This window comes from Bison bison, unplaced genomic scaffold (assembly GCF_000754665.1).
Source record: "Bison bison bison isolate TAMUID 2011002044 unplaced genomic scaffold, Bison_UMD1.0 scf7180017864098, whole genome shotgun sequence".
Classification (NCBI taxonomy): domain Eukaryota; kingdom Metazoa; phylum Chordata; class Mammalia; order Artiodactyla; family Bovidae; genus Bison; species Bison bison.
The window spans coordinates 6680778-6689564 of record NW_011494670.1 but is presented as its reverse complement, the minus strand read 5'-3'; positions in this window follow the sequence as shown (position 1 = coordinate 6689564).

Here is an 8787-nt window from a genome sequence, read left to right as displayed (position 1 = left end):
AGATGTTTTTCTGGAACTTTCTTGCTTTTTCCATGATCCAGCAGATGTTGGCAATTTGGTCTCTGGTTCTTCTGCCTTTCTAAAACCAGCTTGAACAACTGGAAGTTCATAGTTCACGTATTGCTGAAGCCTGGCTTGGAGAATTTTGAGTATTACTTTACTAGCGTGTGAGATGAGTGCAATTGTGTGGTAGTTTGAGCATTCTTTGGCATTGCCTTTCTTTGGGATTGGAATGAAAACTGACCTTTTCCAGTCCTGTGGCCACTGCTGAGTTTTCTAAATTTGCTGGCATATTGAGTGCAGCACTTTCACAGCATCATCTTTCAGGATTTGAAAGAGCTCAACTGGAATTCCATCACCTCCACTAGCTTTGTTCTTAGTGATACTTTCTAAGGCCCACTTGACTTCACATTCCAGAATGTCTGGCTCTAGGTCAGTGATCACACCATCATGATTATCTGGGTTGTGAAGATCTTTTTTGTACAATTCTTCTGTGTATTCTTGCCATATCTTCTTAATATCTTCTGCTTCTGTTAGGTCCATACCATTTCTGTCCTTTATCGAGCCTATCTTTGCATGAAATGTTCCCTTAGTATCTCTAATTTTCTTGAAGAGATCTCTAGTCTTTCCCATTCTATTGTTTTCCTCTATTTCTTTGTGTTGATCACTGAGAAAGGCTTTCTTATCTCTTCTTGCTGTTCTTTGGAACTCTGCATGCAGATGCTTATATCTTTCCTTTTCTCCTTTGCTTTTCACTTCTCTTCTTTTCACAGCTATTTGTAAGGCTTCCCCAGACAGCCATTTTGCTTTTTTGCATTTCTTTTCCATGGGGATGGTCTTGATCCCTGTCTCCTGTACAATGTCACAAACCTCAGTCCATAGTTCATTCCACTGTATAATCATAAGGGATTTGATTTAGGTCATACCTGAATGGTCTAGTGGTTTTCCCTACTTTCTTCAATTTAAGTCTGAAGTTGGCAATAAGGAGTTCATGATCTGAGCCATAGTCAGCTCCTGGTCTTGTTTTTGTTGACTGTATAGAGCTTCTTCATCTTTGGCTTCAAAGAATATAATCAATCTGATTTCAGTGTTGACCATCTGGTGACGTCCATATTTAGAGTCTTTATAGAAACTAATAAATGTTTAAATATATAGTGAAGTGAAGTGAAAGTTGCCCATTTGTGTCTGATTCTTTGCAACCCCACAGACTGTACAGTTCTTGGAATTCTCCATGCCAGAATACTGGAGTTGGTAGCCTTTCCCTTCTCCAGGGTTGTCCGGGGAGTTTGTAATTTCCTTGGTTCTGTCTCGTCACAACAAAAATGTGAAGGGATGGACCAGTGTTACAGCCCTCGGATGAACCAGTGTTACAGCTCAATGTTACAGCACAGTTTTAATTAGAAAGTAAAGGAAAATAGATCCTCGAGGTGTGAGGGCATGCCAACCCAAAAGACACGAAGAGAAGAGAGGCCCCCAGACCAATTTTGGCTTCTTTTTTATATGTTTTTTCTCCTCCCCCTGGGCCTGTCCTATGCAAATTGGTGTTTGTTTTACCTGAGGTCCTCATTCTGGTCCTCGGACCTTCATTTGTTCTATTTTCATGGGCTTTTCCCTTCCTTGTCTTTTAGCCACTGCCATTTTGGACTCATTTCTCCTATTCTAACTGCCTAACATTTCCACCCTAAAGAGATGTGAAGCCCAATTCTTTGGGAATAGGGGTGTCAAGATCTCTCAGTAGTTCAGCTACTTCTTGCTGAACTGGCATGGCAAGGGGCATTGGGCTTCCCCCTCTTGCTAGTCTCAAGCCTCAGAGTCCTTATAGCAGTGTCCATCTAAAGGTGAATGGTATTTCATGATAAGCTGTAGTTTTATATATCCTTGTTGAACTGGCACTACATATTGAAGCTTGTTGACCTGGGCAGAGACAAAATGGGTTAGACAGTTGATAATATGTGGAGCAATCACAAGCAGCATCAATATGACAGAGACTAGTAGTGGCATTCAGTTCAGTTCAGTTCAGTCACTTAGTCGTGTCCGACTCTTTGCGACCCCATGAATCACAGCACGCCAGGGCTCCCTGTTCATCACCAACTCCTAGAGTTCACTCAAACTCATGTCCATTGAGTCAGTGATGCCATCCAGCCATGTCAACCTCTGTCAACCCCTTCTCCTCCTGCTCCCAATCCCATTAGCCAACTCCAACTTTCCCATCGCCAGAAGGATCCCCCAAAGAGAGATTGTAGCCACCCAGAGAACTCTCCAGCTTGTTCTTTGAGATCCTGTGGAGTCTGAATATTTTTCTTGAGGACTGTGAGACTTTCTTTAACTTAGCTGGAGGTATTTAACCATAAACAACACATCTCATTCAACATGGCTCAAGTCCCTCTTTGTTCAGGGATCAGAAGATCTATCTCCTATCCGTTTTGGAGTACACCTGCCAAGCTGTGTTGGCTCATTAGAGCTGTCCTGAGAAATCTTATCCCAAGAAACTTAATTTTGGGGGTATTCATTAGAATAGCACTCATTTGTAGTTCTGAATATGTATCTGAGATCTCCCAGGGGCTCACAGGTGTATTGAGTGTCCTTTTCTGTTTTCTTTCACAGCTTGACTCGTGGGTAGTGAATCCAGGAAACATGTCCTGGTACTTTGACTGCTGTGGGTAGAAAGTATTACAGGGTAGAGGCTCTTCCATGTGGGCTGGAGTTGAGCCTTTGGGGACCCATCTTTCCAGACGTTAATTAGGACTTAAGTCCCTGGAGCATATAGTGGTGACTCTTTAGAATCTTTTGGGTTCTGGTTGACTCCCCACAAGCATATATCCTGTTAGAATTGCCCAGTGGCCATGGTATAAGACTGGAGGGTCTGAGCCTCTGCATCTAGGAAGAGGTCATTGACTTAAACAAAAGGCCTCCATATAGCATCTCATTAGGACTAAGACTGACCTGTTCCTAAGGGGCAATGTGGGTGTGGAGGAGAGTTATTTGTAAAGCCTCCTTCCATCTCAGGGAGGTCTCCTGGTTTTTTTTTTTTTTTTTTTAATTGCTGATTTTAAGGCTTGGTTGTCTCTTTCTACTTTTCCTGAAGACTGAGCCCTCCAGGCACAATGGAGATAATAAGTAATACCCAATGGTTTAAGATCCTTTGGGTGACCTTAGAAGTAAATGATGTCCCATTGTCACTTTGTAATGACCTGGGCAGACCAAATCTAGGAATGATTTCATGGAGCAGTGTTTTTACCACCTCCTCAGACTTCTCAGTCTGGGTGGGAAACCCTTCAATCCATCCTGTGAATGTATCTGTCATGACTAATAGGTATTTATACCCTTGAGAAACTGGCTTCTGGGTGAAGTCCATTTGCCAGTCCTCTCTTGGGTAGGTCCCAAGTTGTTGGGCAGGCTGGGCCAGCTGGAGTCTTCAAGCTCTTTGGGGGTTGTTCAATTGGCAAGTGGGGCAAGAGAAGACCACTAGCCTTATGGTTGTTTGGAAGCCTGTTCCTATGAAGGACCTGTCTAATAATCTTTGGAGGGCCTTTTCCCCTAAATGAGTGGTGGGATGTAAGGAGTTAACCAACTTTCACTGGAGGTTCCCAGGCAGAAAAAGGAGTCTCTCCTTTTGGAACCACCCCATATGATCTTGAAAGCCCTTACTCTTGGCTTTAAGAGTCTCACGCTCAGTATATGAAGGAGTTTCTGGTAAATTAGTCTGTGGAACTAAGGTGGCAACTCTTGTTAGGTCATTGCTCTGTAATGCTGCCCTTTTAGCTGTCTGATCAGCTGCTTGGTTCCCTTGTGCCACGTCCGTGCTCCCTTTTTGGTGTCCTTTACAGTGGGAGACTGAAACCTCAGTGGGCAGATGGATTGCCTCCAAGAGTCTAAGGATTTGATCACCATATTTGATTGGGGACCCTCAGGTGGTCAAGTGGCCCCTTTCTTTCCAAATAGCAGCATGTGCATGTAGCACCAGGAAGGCATACTTGGAGTCAGTGTAAATGGTTACTCTTTTTCCTTTTCCCAACTCTAAAGCTCAAGTCAGGGCTATGAGCTCAACTAATCTGGCTGAAGCATCTGGTGGCAAAGGCTTAGCCTCTGTGGTCTCTAAGTTGGAGACTACTGCATATCTGGCTCTTCTTTTTCCATCCAAGACAAGGCTGCTTCCATCAGAGTACCAGATTTCCTCAGGATTGGTCAGAGGATCTTCTGACAATCCCTCTCGGGTTTTGTCCAGTGGTCCAAGGTTTCTAGGCAAGAGTGAAAGTGGAGAGAGCCCTCAGGAATGGCAGGAGGGTGGCTGGGTTAAGAACCTCACAAGGGGATACAATGAGGCCTGGATTTTCCATCAGCACTACCTGGTATCTGAGGATTCTTTGATCAGAAATCCATAAATGGCCTCTCCGATTTAGGCTGGTAAAATAGTTAGTTTGTCCCCAAAAGAGAGTTTTAAAGCATCTTTTATCAGGATTGCAATAGCTGCAAGATTTCAAAGGCAGGGAGGCCAGCCTCAGGCAGCTGGGTTGAGACTCTTGGATAAGTAAGCTACTGGTTGGTGCTCAGGTCCCAACCTTTGAGTTACCACTCCTATCATTTAATGCTCTTACTCTGTTTTTAAAATAGGTTTATAAGAAATTGTTAAGATGTTACCTCTCCTTAAAACTGAAGTAATATGGGAATTTTCCATTAAAATGATGCTAGGTGGAAAATGCCATCTTTAGTATTTTTACATATAAATATTAATTATTTTCCTCTTATGATTTTAATTCTTGCAAAGTGAGTTAAACCTTGATTTGTTCTTATGATTATTTTAATCTAGTTAAATGGAAATTAATAATCAAAAAGATTTATTTTACAGAATGTAAATTTTGACAAATAGCTTTATCTTAATTAATGTATTTCAACGTATTTTATGAAAACAGTATTAAAATTTTATTTTGTTCTTTTACTTTGATTTTTGTAACAATCATCAGTAAGCATGTAAGCATGAAAGCCAATTCTAAATTGGTTTCACTATTAATTGTCATTACCTTTTGTGTTAATTTCCAGCCCATAATTATAGAATGTCAGAATAACAAAAGAATAAAGTTTTTCCTATTTCAAAGAATCTTTACAGTTTTAAGAATTATTGTTGATGCTGGTCATATTGAGGGAGAACACAATACTATAAAAAAAAACTCTATTTGTGTTATTTAATAAGAATTATATAGCATTTATACTTACAAAGGGCATCTCTTTAATCTCCATTTTCTGTGCCAGAATGATGAAAAACAATACACACACACACACACACACACAAACATTTAAATCATATGAACACAATATATTTGCACTCAGAACAATATATCACAATTCAAAGAATTTTTAACAGCCTACAATTCTCCTTACAACTGTATAGGGATAGAAGGTCCTATTTAAAAATAGATACTCAGCAATTTTCACTTAAACTTTTAACAAATATTTATCTTTGTGTCCCAGATCCAGTTTTTATATAAAAGATCATTGGCTTTAAGAAACTCACAGTAGAAAGGGAACTTAAATTTCATAATATATCATTATAAAAGTGTCATAGGTAAAATTCAATTGTAATGTAGTCATTCAACAAATACTTCATGATCTACTACAGTGTGCATAGGCTTTGACCTTCTGGGGCTTAGAGGGGAGCAGAGGAAATAGCTCAAACACTGTGTGTTCTGCCTAAAAATAGATATTTAATTTTTTAATTTATTATTTTTTAAACTAAAACACAGATATTATTCTTAGTTTTTCGTTGAAGTCCTTTTGTTACCTGATCCAATCTAGAATCCAATAATACATTTAGTTCTTGTGTCTCCTCCTTCTTTAGCCTCCTCCAGTTTTCAAGAATTCTATCTCACTTCGTCTTTCATAACCTTGACACTTTCAAAGAGTACTGAGAAACTATTTTCTAATACCCCTCACTTTGGATTTCTCTGATGTTCCTGATGAGTATCATAAAAGTCGTGGAAAGTTATGATCAACCTAGATAGCATATTCAAAAGCAGAGATATTACTTTGCCAACAAAGGTTTGTCTAGTCAAGGCTATGGTTTTTCCTCTGGTCATGTATGGGTGTGAGAGTTGGACTGTGAAGAAGGCTGAGCACCAAAGAATTGATGGTTTTGAATTGTAGTGTTGGAGAAGACTCTTGAGAGTCCCTTGGACTGCAAGGATTTCCAACCACTCCATTTGAATAACAAATACCAGCAGGAGTTCTTTGGAAGGAATGATGCTAAAGCTGAAACTCCAGTACTTTGGCCACCTCATGCAAAGAGTTGACTCAGTGGAAAAGACTCTGATGCTGGGAGGGATTGGGGGCAGGAGGAGAAGGGGACAGCAGAGGATGAGATGGCTGGATGGCATCACTGACTCGATGGACATGAGTCTGAGTGAACTCCAGGGGTTGGTGATGGACAGGGAGGCCTGGCGTGCTGCGATTCATGGGGTCGCAAAGAGTCAGACACGACTGAGTGACTGATCTGATCTGATCTGAGAAGTACATGATTACAATATATCTTTTTATTGATGATTCTATTCTTAACTACTTGGTCAAGGTGGTATCACACAGGTTTTCTATTGGAAAATCACTATCCTCCCTTTGTCATTAAAAAGTATCTTGGGAGGCACACTTTGGGACTATAAATGTCCTGTATTTTCTCAAACTTTCACATATAACTTCTAACATTCACCACGCAACAACTATTACTGTATTTTACTAATGGTAATTTTTTTCTTTTATCCCTTGCTTCTTCTACATTCATTATTATTTGGTAAGAAAACATTATCTCTTCTCCATGTGTTTATCTATTATTTATTTATATCATGAATATTATTTTATTCTAGAGGTTATAATTGAATACTATTATTATTTTGTTACTCACTTTGCTCTAACTTTGCAATTAAGACATCTTTAAGGTTGGCTCCTTTGCCCTTTTAATGTATCTCTTTCCTTTTTCTGAGTATTTACTTTCTGACATTACAAGACACTCTATAGGCTCATCTTGTATTTTCCCTGCTTCTGCTCTGGAATCAACTACTTCTCCAAAGAGCTATATTCAAACATGGTCTTTAGAAACCAAGATCAGTTGGTTGGTATGTTCATTCTTACTTACACTTACACACACACACACACACACACACACACAAATTCTTCCTGCAAAGATATACAATAGTACCTCATAATATATCATATGGAGTAATATAGATATAATATACTATTATCAGATCAGATCAGAACAGTCTCTCAGTCGTGTCCGACTCTTTGTGACCCCATGAATCGCAGTACGCCAGGCTTCCCTATCCATCACAAACTCCCAGAGTTCACTCAGACTCACGTCCATCGAGACATCAATGCCATACAGCCATCTCATCCTCTGTCGTCCCCTTCTCCTCCTGCCCTCAATCCCTCCCAGCATCAGAGTCTTTTCCAATGAGTCAACTCTTCGCATGAGGTGGCCAAAGTACTGGAGTTTCAGCTTTAGCATCACTCCTTCCAAAGAACTCCCAAGGCTGATCTCCTTCAGAATGGACTGGTTGGATCTCCTTGCAGTCCAAGGGACTCTCAAGAGTCTTCTCCAACACCACACTTCAAAAGGATCAATGCTTCAGCACTCAGCCTTCTTCACAGTCCAACTCTCACATCCATACATGACCAGAGGAAAAACCATAGCCTTGACTAGACGAACCTTTGTTGGCAAAGTAATGTCTCTGCTTTTGAATATGCTATCTAGGTTGGTCATAACTTTCCTTCCAAGGAATAAGCGTCTTTTAATTTCATGGCTGCAGTCACCATCTGCAGTGATTTTGGAGCCCCCCAAAATAAAGTCTGACACTGTTTCCACTGTTTCCCCATCTATTTCCCATGAAGTGATGGGACCGGATGCCATGATCTTCGTTTTCTGAATGTTGAGCTTTAAGCCAACTTTTTCACTCTCCACTTTCACTTTCATCAAGAGGCTTTTGAGGTCCTCTTCACTTTCTCCCATAAGGGTGGTGTCATCTGCATATCTGAGGTTATTGATATTTCTCCCGGCAATCTTGATTCCAGCTTGTGTTTCTTCCAGTCCAGCGTTTCTCATGATGTACTCTGCATATAAGTTAAATAAACAGGGTGACAATATACAGCCTTGACGAACTTTTTTTCCTATTTGGAACCAGTCTGTTGTTCCATGTCCAGGTTTAACTGTTGCTTCCTGACCTGCATACAAATTTCTCAAGAGGCAGGTTAGGTGTCCAGGTATTCCAATTTCTTTCAGAATTTTCCACAGTTTATTGTGATCCATACAGTCAAAGGCTCTGGCATAGTCAATAAAGCAGAAATAAATGTTTTTCTGGAACTCTCTTGCTTTTTCTATGATCCAGCAGATGTTGGCAATTTGATCTCTGGTTCCTCTGCCTTTTCTAAAACAGCTTGAACATCAGGAAGTTCACGGTTCACATATTGCTGAAGCCTAGCTTGGAGAATTTAGAGCATTACTTTACTAGCGAGTGAGATGAGTGCAATTGTGTGGTAGTTTGAGCATTCTTTGGCATTGTGTTTCTTTGGGATTGGAATGAAAACTGACCTTTTCCAGTCCTGTGGCCACTGCTGAGTTTTCCAAATTTGCTGGCATATTGAGTGCAACACTTCCACAGCATCATCTTTCAGGATTTGAAAGAGCTCAACTGGAATTCCATCACCTCCACTAGCTTTGTTCGTAGTGATGCTTTTTAAGGCCCACTTGACTTCACATTCCAGGATGTCTGGCTCTAGGTCAGTGATCACACCATCATGATTATCTGG